Here is a 13,472-nt window from a genome sequence, read left to right as displayed (position 1 = left end):
GACGCCCTACAGAAAAGAGCAGATGGCCTTGGTAGGAGGACATTCACAATAACACTGCAGTGTGCAACGTGGTGAGTTTAAAATAGATTACGTTCAACCTTCGTTTGACTTTGGTTGTGCATAATAATCATTTTTAACACAGTTCAAAATGTTCAGAGTTTCCTGTCCCAGTGAGCATGGTGAAGTATCCAATATTTCATCACTTCTTATAATCTCTCACCACAATATTAAGCTCAATGAAACAGAAGTTTGTCACAGGTGGCAGTCCATCCAAATTGCCTGTCTGCACAAATTTCAGTTTTTCACTTCCTTTTCCAGTTTCCTTTAGATTTCCTCTTCTCTAACAGGGACATGATTTAATGGTAGGTAGCTTTCTCCCATCCATTAATATTGTCACTGTTCTAATTCCACATCATTTAGTAAGCTGACATCTCCTGCCTTAATGAACAAAAACACTAGGTTTACAATTCTGACACTGGGAAAAAGAGATACAGCTGTAATAGTGTGAATAGGGGGAGCCAGCACAGGGGTATTGTTTTCAGTGAATATAAAATACAACAGTGCCAGCATAAAACTCAGCTTTAATAGTTTTGAATTAGGGCTCCTAAGAATGCCAATGCTAATCCTGTTGACATTATATTGGATGAACATTGTCAGTTTTTGACAGGATAGCTAAAGAGATTGTCCTATCTCATCTACATTATAATGACACTTTCCTGTTTCTTTATGAAATGTTACTTATCCAACTTGTAGAAACATTGTTGGTGTGAAATGGGAAAGAACAGGCCTCAACACAATCCACACTCTGCTATCAGTGAAAGGAGAGGATACTGTGGAGGTATGTGATAAACATGTGACAGAAGAGATATGGCAAGGTGGAATATGATAAAAAAATTCTTAATTCACACTAGTCTTTCGAATCAATTCAAGTCAGTGATTGAAATCCTAATTAAAACACATACAAATTCAAAACAGTTGTTAAACACTGAGCAAACAAGTAAGTTTTAATTAAACTTAATTTAAAATTGGATTCTCAGAAACTTATTTTCATTTCATTGTTTATCCCTTTAGCTAGTCCACATAAGCATTTGTGATTTCAATATATATTTTCAAATATTTTTCTCATTAGGATTTCTAATATATATTTATTAAATTTCTTAGTATCAATTAGGTTAAAAAGTGCTTTGGCCTAAAACTATTTTAATTCATCTTCGTGACTTATGAATTTCTGAAATGCACAACATTACAGATTTTTGATTTCTGTTCACAGAATGACTCCAAACCTGTGGTTTTGTAGAGTTTGGCATATTCAACTGTTTAAAACAGAGCTTACATATTTTTAGAGCTTGTTACAATGGTCAAAAATAATGCAGTGAAGTTGTTGGAAAAAAATGCAAAGCACATCAACTTGCATCTTACCATATTTCTCATATTTATTTATGATGCACTTTGCAAACAAATTTGTAGACAAAGGCAACAGCCATTGTTCATACATTAATGTTACATGGAAGGTAGGATGTTGTTCTGCTTTCCACTTCCTGAGAGGGCAGGCATCCTCATATTTAAACGATTGAGGACAGGATCCCCAACTGGCCACCTCAGTGGACAGAAGTCCCAACATGACCATTGGAAGGGATCACAGAGCGTTTACTTCATTGGCTAATGCTGGTCTGGTCCACAGTTATTAGCTGTGTGTTCTAGTCCTTCATTCCAATGGGTCATGTTCTCTGTGATTTGGCAATGATAGATTTTGTACATTTTTACTCTAGTTCAGAGAATGGTTTACGGGTCAAGGATAGGGTTATATTGAAGCTAGCAGGTCATTCTTTCTATTAAAATTGATGGCCAGAAAATCCTACCGGTCCCACTGACCTCCGCATCCCATCCCTAATATACAATTGTGGCATACTAACTTAAGTACAGGTGCCCTACAGAACCTACATCTACTTCTAACACCATTCAGAGAAAGTGAGGACTGCAGATACTGGAGAGTCAAGAGTCGAAAAGTGTGGCGCTGCAAAAGTACAGCAGGTCAGGCAGCATCAAGGAGCAGGAGAGTCACATTTCAGGCATAAGCCCTTCATCATTTGCTTATGTTGGTAATAAAAAAAGGAGCATTCATTTTCAAGATGAACAGAAAGTTTTCAAGAAGAACAGGCCTCAACACAATCCACACTCTGCTCTCAGTGAAAGGAGAGGATACTGTGGAGGTATGTGATAAACATGAGGACTGCAGATGCTGGAGATCAGAGTCGAGAGTGTAGTGCTGGAAAAGCACAGCAGGTCAGGCAGCATCCGAGGAGCAGGAGAATTGACATTTTGGGCATAAACCCTTCATCAGGAATGAGGCTTGTAGGTCAGGGCTGAGAGACAAATGGGAGGGGATGGGATTTGGGGAAAGGTAGCTGAGAAAGCGATAGGTGGATGAAGGTGAGGGAGAAGGTGATAGGTCAAAGGGGAGTTGATGGACAGGTTTGGAGGGCGGTGCCAAGTTGGAGGCTTGGGACTGGGATAATATGGGGGGAGGGGAAATGAGGAAGCTGTTGAAATCCACAGTTATCCCGTATGGTTGCAGGATCCCAAGGCCGAATATGAAGTGTACCTCCTCCAGGCATCAGGTGGTAACGGTTTGACAGTGGAGCAGGCCCAGGACCTACGTGTCCTTGACGCAGTGGGAGGGAGAGTTGAAGCATTCAGCCACAAGGCAGTGTGGTTGGTGGGTGCAGGTATCCCAGAGATGTTCTCTGAAACAATCCGCAAGAAGGCATCCTGTCTCCCCGATATAGAGAAGACCACACCGGGTGCAACGGATGCAGTAGATGACAGTGGCAGAGGTATAGGTAAATTTCTGATGGATGTGGAAGGATCCGTTGGGGCCTTGGACGGAGGAGAGAGGAGTGGTGTGGGCATAGGTTTTGCTCTTCCTGCGGTGGCAGGGAAAAGTGCCAGGAATGGGGTGTGGGCTGGTAGGAGGTGGTGGACCTGATGCAGGAGTCGCGGGGGGAATGGTCTTTTCAGAACGCTGATGGGGTGGGGAGGGAAATATATCTCAGGTGGTGGAGTCAGTTTGGAGATGGCGAAAGTGGCGGAGGATGATGCGTTGTATGCGGAGGTTGGTGGGGGTAGAAGGTGAGGATCGGGGGGGGGGCAGGGATTCTGTCCTTGTTGCATTGGGAGGGGCGGGTTTCAAGGATGATGGTGTGTGAAGTGGAGGAGAGGAGGTGGAGGACATCGTCAATCACATGGGAAGGGAAGTTGTGATCATGGAAGAAGGAGGTCATCTGGGACTTTCTGAGGTGGAATTGGTCATCCTGGGAACAGATGCAGTGGAACCGAGGGAATTGGGAATAAGAGATGGCAGTTTTACAGGAAGAGGTGTAGCTATGGGAGTTGGTGGGCTTATAGTATATGTCTATGGTTAGTTGGTCTCCAGAGACGGTGATGGAGAGGTCCAGATGAATTTGAGGTTGGGGTGGAAGGTGTTGGAACTGTTCGAAACTGGGAGCACGAGGCGGTGCTGATACAGTCATCGATGTAGCGGAGGAACAGATGGGGAGTGGTGCTGGTGTAAGTGCGGAAGATGGACTGTTCCACATATCTGACAAACAGGCAGACATAGCTAGGTCCCATGCGGGTGCCCATGGCTACCTCTTTGGTTTGGAGGAAGTGGGAGGATTGGAAAGAAAAGTTGTTGAGGGTGAGGTCCAGTTCAGCCAGGCAGATGAGGATGTCGGTGGGATGGGACTGGTAGGGAAGATGTGAGAGGAAGAAACAGAGGGTTTGGAGCCTTTTGTCATGGCGAAGCAATGTGTAAGGGACTGGATGTCCATGGTGAAGATGAGGCATTGGGGATCAGGGAAATGAAAATCTTGGAGGAGGTGAAGGGAATGTGTGGTGTCACGAATGTAGGGTGGGGAGTTCCTGGACTAAGGGGGACAGGAAATGTCAAGGTAGGAAGAGATGAGTTCGGTGGGACAGGCGCAGGCTGAGACATTGGGTCAACCGGGGCAGTCATGTTTGTGAATCTTAGGAAGGAGGCCAAATCAGGCTGTGCAGGGTTCACAGGCAATGAGGTTGGAGGCTGTGGGTGGGAGATCCCCAGAGGTATTGATGTTGTAGATGGTCTGGGAGATGATGGTTTGTTGGTGGGAGGTGAGGTCATGGTCAAGGGAGCAGTAGAAGGAGGTGTCTGCAAGTTGGCACCTGGCTTTAGTAGTGTAGAGGTCGGTGTGCCAAGCTACCACTACCGTCTGTGGGTTTGATGGTGAGGTTGGGATTGGAACAGAGGGCTGGACGTTTTGAGGGTGAGAGTTTGAAGTGGGTGAGGCGGTTGGACAGGTTGAGGAAATCGATGTCACGGCAGTAGTTTGAAATGAAGAGGTCAATGGTGGGTAACAGGCCGGCACGGGGTGTCTAGGTGGATGGAGTGTGTTGGAGGTGGGAGAAGGGGGTCTTCAGCGGATGGGTGGGTGTCTTGGTTGAAAAAATGAGCTCGGAGGTGGCGGAAGAAATGTTCAAGATCGCAGCTTGCACTGGTGACAACCAGAGGGAATGATAGAAAGAGGAGAAAAGGCTGTTCAGGTTCACATTTGAGATACAATTCTTTCAAAAGGCAATATTCAATGAACTTTAAATGGTACACCCTACTTTTCCACAATGATTTCATTTTGTTTTAATATAAAAAAGAAATTTGGAAGCATGCAAAAGAACAAGACTATCGATGGCACAGAGCTGATTTTTCTGGTGCTGAACCATGTGGGTAAATAGTGAATCAGTTGGGAGTAACATGGCAAGATCAGAACAATGAGCTTCTCGATGTTGAGAGAAATCAGTCCTGTTCTCCACACAAGGTTTGAATAGTGTGATGAAGATCTCACTCGTGAGTGACAAAGGCCTATTTGCCGGCAGTTATATTTCATGAGCATGTAATCCCACTTCATGTGCAATTCTCTATTCTCCCATACAGTGAGCAGAACCTAGACAACAACAGTTCCTGGAAATATATTGTCATTCCCTCATCATTGCTGGTCAATATCCTGGAAGGTCTATGATGTGGAGGTGCTGCTGTTGGACTGGGGTGGACAAAGTCAGAAATTGCACGACATCAGGTTACAGTCCAACAGGTTTATTTGAAATCACAAGCTTTTGGAGCATAGCCCCTTGGTCAGGTGAAGTGAGAGGGAAGCACACAGACACAGAATTTATGGGCAGAGAGATCAAAGCATCATAAACATGATGTGAATGGAGTGTTGAATAATAAGTCTCTGGCAGGTGACCAAGGGTGTTAGATGGTGGGAGTACAGTGACAATAGCTGAATAACAACTAAAGGGATGACCTATAATCTGATTAAATGACACATCAAAGGCAGTTTTCCTCATCTCAGTCCAAAATAGTATGTCCTGAGACTGAGGCTCTAGTCTCCCCAACCAGGGAAAATATCCTCCCTGCATCTAGTCCTTCCAGCCCTGTTAGAATTTCATACGTTTCAATCAGTTCGCATCCAGCCATCTAATCTCTAGCCAACTCATGCTGTATTGCAAGGATCAGTGCTTGGGCCCCAGCTACTCATGATATATCAAAATCGTCTGCAGAAACCAAATGCAGTATTTCTAAGTTTTCAGATGACACAAAAACAGGGCAGAATCGTGAGCGGTGAGGAGGATGCACGGAGACTTCAGCACTATCACAACAAGTGGAGCGACTGGACAAAAACGTGGCCAAGGCAGGATAATGTGGGTAAGTGTGAAAAACAGGAAGGTAGTGTATCACTGAAGTGATGACATATTGGGAAATGTGAATTCACAAAGAGATTTGGGTGTCTTTGTACACTAGTCAAAGTGTACAGTTGCAGGAGGCAGCAAGGAAGGCAAATGGGATGTTGGCCTTCACTGCAAGAGGATTTGGCTCAGTAGTCAGGATGTCTGACTGTGGTGAAACAGCCAGCTTATCTATACTCACCAAAGACCCTAATGAGACTGCACCTGGACTGTGAGTAGTTGCAGTCTCCCCACCTAAGAATTGATGTATTTTGCACAGAGGGACTACAGCAGAAATTCCTTAGGTTTGGGAGGACTATGTGAAGAGCTTGGATTAGAGTGGTGCTGGAAAAGCACAGCAGGTCAGGCAGCATCCGAGGAGCAAGAAAATCGACATTTCGGGCAAAAGTCTGATTCCTGATGAAGGGCTTTTGCCCGAAACATTGATTTTCCTGTTCGTCGGATGCTGCCTGATCTGCTGTGTTTTGCCAGCACCACTCTAATCTGGACTCTGATTTCCAGCATCTGCAGTCCTCACTTTCACCTATGGAAAGAGCTCAGTTCAGCTGGGCCTGTATTTCCTAAAGTTTAGGGGAATGAAAAGGGAACTGATTGAAATGATTAAAATTCGACAGGACTGGATAAACAAGATGCAGGGAGGACGTTTCCCCTGATTGGGAAGACTAGAACCAAGGGTCACAATGTCAGGATATGGGTAGGCCATTTAGGAACGGAGATGAGGGAATATTTGCTCTCTCAGACATTGGTCAACTTATGGAATTCTCTCCCACAGAAACCTATAGAGGTTAGGCCACTGAGCATACTAAAAAAAGAGACATGCATTTTTAGATATTTCAGACATCAATGGATATGGAGGGAAAGTGGGAATATGGCTTTGAGAGAGAGGATCAGTCATGATTGTACTGAATGGTGAAGCAACCTGATTTTCTTTGTCAATGTCTTGTAGAAAACATTTCGTTGAGATTTCCTGCCATATATGTTTTGTAAATGTGAAAAATGAGTTGACAATTGCAAGACAATGCCCTCACCATTCTGATGGAATACACCCCCATTCAGCTTTTGCTGGGTGGTAGAATTAAAGACAGATTATGGTCAGTCAAAGACACACGGCATGCTGGACCCTAATGTTGCAGGTCACAACGTTGCTCTCAAATGTACCAAAGTTTTGTCAACTTTCCTTGTCAAAAATTTTAACTATGGAGGAGAACACCATGAGTGTCAGGTAGTGGCAACAAATGTCCCCAAGAAGACAGAGCACCCCTGAGAACATTTGGAGATGGACTCTCTATTGAGAAGGATAGATACTAAAAGACACGAAGAGTGTTATGTGTATATGGAGGAAAACTCCCTCATAGAGTTCTGTAGAAGCATAGAATTGTTACAGTGTGGTAGCAGGCCATTTGGCCCATTAAGCCCACACTGCCCCTCCAAAGAGCATCCTTGTAATGCTGCATTTCCCATGGCCAATCCATTGAGCCTGCACATCTCTGGATACATTGGGCAATTTAGCCAGCCAATCCACCTAACCTGCACATTTTTGGAAGTGGGAGGAAACTAGAGCAAATCCATGCAGACATGGCACAGTGGTTCGCACTGCTGCCTCACAGCGCCTGAGACCCGGGTTCAATTCCCGCCTCAGGCGTCTGACTGTGTGGAGTTTGCACGTTCTCCCCGTGTCTGCGTGGGTTTCCTCCGGGTGCTCCGGTTTCCTCCCACAGTCCAAAGATGTGCAGGTCAGGTGAATTGGCCATGCTAAATTGCCCGTAGTGTTAGGTAAGGGGTAAATGTAGGGGTATGGGTTGGTTGCGCTACAGTGGGTTGGTGTGGACTTGTTGGGCCGAAGGGCCTGTTTCCACACTGTAATGTAATGTAATCTAATCTAATCATACACGGGGAGAATGTTCAAACTCCACACAGATAGTCACCTGAGGCTGGAATCGAAACTAGGGCCCTGGCCCTGTGAAGCAGCAGGGCTAACCACTGAGCCACAGTGCGCCATAGCAGTATCATTAAGGTTAGAGATCCCATCGAACTTCCCCAACTGGGAACATTAGGGCAGATGGGTTGGTGAAGCAGGCTGTCCATGAAGAAGAAACATGGCAGCCCATATTCCAGAACAAATAGACACCATCGCTGTGTGAGCCAAACCAAGCTCAAAGATCTGGTCCAGATTCAGAGCAATGATGTTGAGGTAAAGGTGGGAATGATCCCTGCCTTGTATAGCATGTGGGAGGACTAAGTATTAAAGATGAACATTGTTGTCAAAGATGGATGGTATTTGGTGTTGGCTCAGTATTGAAATCAAGTGGTTTATTGTTGCCACAATGTCCAGGATCATCAAGGGACCAAAGCTATGATTGACAGATTTATGGAATTATGTTAGTGGCCAGAATGCGAAAAGACATTATATCGAGAATGGTACCATCTGCTCCCAGAGCAATCCACCAAGTCCGCCAATGAAGGAGAGTTACGACAGACTAGGTCAGTAACAGAATTGTGGACTGACCTTCAAATAGACTACATCAGCTCCCTTCCACCCTGTAAAGTGGGATCTAAATATATCCTAATCATTGTGGATACTTTTTGCAAATGGATAGGGGGGGTTCCAAATGAATGTTATAGCAGACATCTTAATGCAGCACGTTTTCAGTTAATGGGGTCTTCCTCACAGTACAGAGAACCCATTTCATAGCCCAGGTATTTTGGGTAGTGATGAATATATTAGGGGTCAGCTAAGGTTCCACATGCCTATCATCACCAATGCAGCAGGATTGTGGAGAAGATAAATCACACCCTCAAGGGGATGCAGTGAAAAGTCCAGCAAAACAACACAATCTGGGAATGTAGTTTTACCCCTTGTCCTCATGCTGATAAGGAACTCACCCTCCAGTTCCACTGGATATACCCCACACATTGTAATGGCAGGAATCCCTATGAGAGGTATTAAACCCTTAATAGGATTGGACTTGACAGAGCCCGAAGTTGAAGCCCTCTGCCATGAGAAAGCTGTGAGAATTCTATTAAAACATGCACAGACTGCACACCCAGCAGCAGCCATCAGAATGGCAAAAAAGGAAAAGGCAGAGCAAGATGGGAAGGTGAAGCCGGTACAGTATGAGGTAAGGAGTGGATGATGGTACACATTTTCCGGACAGGAACATTCCTGTCTCCCATGTATTCAAGGTCCCTCGCAGAGGTTGATAAGACCAGTGTGTTCATGTATAAAATCTTGCTAGGTACAGAAAAATATGGGTGGTACCACATTAGTCAGTTAGAGGCCCACGGAGCCCAAACCAATTCAACGTGCTTCTGGGAAACTAGGGAAAGTGGACCCTAATCCAAGTCCTGATCCAAAACTCAGACCAGTCCAGACTGAATGCAAATTCTGGATCCCAATCCAGTACCGGCTCCAGTTACCAGTCCAGGCAAGGCCTGGATCAGCCCTGGACACTGTCCTTCGTGAAGCCTCAACCTTGGGAATTGAACCACAGCCAGCTCTACCAATTCCAGCCAGGAGAGGTAGGGCCTTGGCTAATAGCAGCCCTGAGTGACAGGGATGATGGGAGAGAGTCTGCTCTCACACACAAACAGATACACACACACACACACACACACTGCATTACACCCCAACCCTAGTGCTCCATTAATGCTAACTAATCCTGGTCATAGAAGATCATTGTCATAAACCCCTGCTACCACTGTATCCTGAATGTGCTAGTCCATCCTGGTCATACATGGCTACAGCACCATGCAGTGTGATAGGTAGGCATCATTTTTTGTCTTTTGTTCATTTTTCATCACATTGTCTAAGTTTTAATAATTTCAACCTGTGATGATGCAAATTCACCAATGCGCTTCTGACCTCCCAGTTTGGATTAATAATATTGGACCTGCAGTGAGGCCTGACACACACACAATTGAATGACAAAAAAGGAATTGAGAGAATTCAAGTGAAGCAAATTTTAGGAGGAAGTTGGCCAAGTACGGGCCAAGACCAGACTGAGTTAGAAAAAAATGTCTGCAGGTGGAGAGTGTAGGGGGGTATCTAAACTTGATCAGATATGAGATAAGGATAATAACAGATACCACCTTAGTCCCCTTTCCAGGATGACGATATACAGCCTGTTGATTTATGTCAGCGGCTGGATTGCCAGGAAGTACTAACTGGGTAAGAGTATACTTATCCCAACTGGATGTGCTTTGTTCCACTGGAGGCAGGAGAATGTGAGGATGGTGTTTTGTGGGTCCAACCCACCAAATCCTGGATGCTTGGGTGACACAACCAAACTCCAAGATTCTAAGGAGTTGCGGAGAGGAAGACAGATGGGAGCTCCCATTATTGCTACTTGAGTACAGACCCCAGGGGTGACCAATGGGTTTTTCCACAAAGGGATGTACACAATTGGGATGCTAAGCACTAGGTTGGAAAAAGGGCTAGAAATTGGGCAATGATGGCCCATATAGGTCACGGGGAGAACTATGTCCTGCACAAGATCAGAAATTGGCTAAGACCAGTCAGAAGTGCAGTCGTACATATTTGTCTGAGGGCTATCCCATGGGCCATAAAATGGGGTGGTTTTAAAACACATGGATAAAACTCTGTATGACAACAGATTAATCCCGGTGGTGATTAGCTGTCAGAGTTATGTCCATCCCAACTTTAGAAATTACACTTGGATTTAACCTATTAGCTATCAGGATGGAAAACAGGGATTGACATAGCCATCTGGCGCACTGACCTCTACATCGCTGAAGCCATCTGGCGCACTGACCTCTACATCCAGGAAGCCACGGACAAAGGGGGCGCAGTGGTAGTCTGGCGCACTGACCTCTACATCGCTGAAGCCACGGACAAAGGGGGCGCAGTGGTAGTCTGGCGCACTGACCTCTACATCGCTGAAGCCAAACGCCAACTCGAGGACACCTCTTCCTACCGCCCCCTTGACCATGACCCCATCTCCCAGACCATACAGAAACTCATCACCTCAGGAGATCTCCCACCCACAGCTTCCAACTTCATAGTCCGGGAACCCCGCACTGCCCGGTTCTACCTCCTTCCCAAGATCCACAAGCCTGACCACCCTGGCCGACCCATTGTCTCAGCATGCTCCTGCCCCACTGAACTCATCTCTACCTACCTCGACACTGTCCTATCCCCCCTAGTCCAGGAACTCCCCACATACGTTCGAGACACCACCCACGCCCTCCACCTCCTCCAAGACTTCCGTTTCCCCGGCCCCCAACGCCTCATCTTCACCATGGATATCCAATCCCTCTACACCTCCATCCGCCATGACCAGGGCCTCCAAGCCCTCCGTTTTTTTCCTCTCCAGATGTTCCCAACAGTACCCCTCCACCGACACTCTCATTCGTTTGGCAGAACTGGTCCTCACCCTTAACAATTTCTCCTTTGAATCCTCCCACTTCCTCCAGACCAAATGGGTAGCCATGGGCACACGTATGGGCCCCAGCTATGCCTGTCTCTTTGTTGGCTACGTAGAGCAGTTGATCTTCCGTAATTACACCGGCACCACTCCCCACCTCTTCCTCCGCTACATTGATGACTGCATTGGCGCCACCTCGTGCTCCCGCGAGGAGGTTGAGCAATTCATCAATTTCACCAACACATTCCACCCTGACCTTAAATTTACCTGGACCATCTCTGACACCTCCCTCCCCTTCCTGGACCTCTCCATCACCATCAGTGACGACTGACTTGACACTGACATTTTCTACAAACCCACCGACTCCCACAGCTACCTGGATTACACCTCTTCCCACCCTACCTCTTGCAAAAATGCCATCCCGTATTCTCAATTCCTCCGCCTCCGCCGTATCTGATCCCAGGAGGAGCAGTTCCACCATAGAACACACCAGATGGCCTCCTTCTTTAGAGACTGCAATTTCCCTTCCCACGTGGTTAAAGATGCCCTCCAACGCATCTCGTCCACATCCCGCACCTCCGCCCTCAGACCCAACCCCTCCAACCGCAACAAGGACAGAACGCCCCTGGTGCTCACCTTCCACCCTACCAACCTTCGCATAAACCAAATCATCCGCCGACATTTCCGCCACCTGCAAACAGACCCCACCACCAGGGATATATTTCCCTCCCCACCCCTCTCCTCCTTCCGCAAAGACCGTTCCCTCCGTGACTACCTGGTCAGGTCCACGCCCCCCTACGACCCACCCTCCCATCCTGGCACTTTCCCCTGCCACCGCAGGAACTGTAAAACCTGTGCCCACACCTCCTCCCTCACCTACTTCCAAGGCCCTAAAGGAGCCTTCCACATCCATCAAAGTTTTACCTGCACATCCACCAATATCATTTATTGTATCCGTTGCTCCCGATGCGGTCTCCTCTACATTGGGGAGACTAGGCGCCTCCTAGCAGAGCGCTTTAGGGAACATCTCCGAGACACCCGCACCAATCAACCAAACCGCCCCGTGGCTCAACATTTCAACTCCCCCTCCCACTCTGCCGAGGATATGGAGGTCCTGGGCCTCCTCCACCGCCGCTCCCTCACCACCAGACGCATGGAAGAAGAACACCTCATCTTCCGCCTAGGAACACTTCAACCCCAGGGCATCAATGTGGATTTCAACAGTTTCCTCATTTCCCCTTCCCCCACCTCATCCTAGTTTCTAACCTCCAGCAACACGATCCCCTTGACTTGTCCGGACTTGTCCGACCTGCCCAGCTCCTTTTCCACCTATCCACTCCACCCTCTCCTCCCTGACCTATCACCTTCATCTCCTCCCCCACTGACCTATTGTACTCTATGCTACTCTATCCCCACCCCCACCCTCCTCTAGCTTATCTCTCCACGCTTCAGGCTCTCTGCCTTTATTCCTGATGAAGGGCTTTTGCCCGAAACGTCGATTTTGCCTGTCCTCGGATGCTGCCTGAATTGCTGTGCTCTTCCAGCACCACTGATCCATAATGGGGGAAAGGCCAACCCAGGCCAGAGAGGAATAGTAAACGAGATCTTGAATGATTTGAGGAATGGCCACAATCAATATCCTCGAATTGCTAATTTGGATAACAAGCTCAGATTTTTAACACAGCAGGTTAAACAGACCTTGGATAAAATTTGCCTGCACAGTTGGCAAGGTGCTGAAAGCGGAATAAAAGAAAATACAATCAATACCAGGTGACGGTGTTAGGAGGGCACATTAAACCAACCCAGAGACAAATAGATGCTAATAGGAGGCAGCAGAATAGGACCCTGTGCAGCATTCATGGCCACTGGATGATTGAACAGTTAAAGGAAACCTTGAGCAGGCGTGTTCCCTTCTTGGATCAGTGATGAGCAAATACAGCACTTTTTGCACAGGAAGAGACATCCCAATATTTCAAATTGTCAGTTACAGCAACTGACCAAGACCTGGTTTCGAGGCGATTGTAAGGACCTCCAGGAAAGACGGTGGGGATGGTGCAGGGGTTCCAGGTCGTATGCTAAATCAAAATGGGTTATATGTCTTCACGGTGGAAAATGATCCAAGAGGGAGTGTGGTTTAAATACGATAGCATCCTTCCATACAATGTTGAAAAAGAGGGAAGGCATGTAGATACCACTCTGGATAAATGGCAACAGATGGAAGTAATTGTGTGGCCTTACCCCATATGTTCAAATGAACACACCTTTATGTAGTTTTCCAATAAATACTGTTCTAAATTGTCCTAAATAAGA

This window comes from Chiloscyllium plagiosum, unplaced genomic scaffold (assembly GCF_037043375.1).
Source record: "Chiloscyllium plagiosum isolate Xiang-an unplaced genomic scaffold, Cpla_swu_hap1 HiC_scaffold_1, whole genome shotgun sequence".
NCBI lineage: Eukaryota > Metazoa > Chordata > Chondrichthyes > Orectolobiformes > Hemiscylliidae > Chiloscyllium > Chiloscyllium plagiosum.
Note: the sequence above shows the minus strand (reverse complement) of the source record.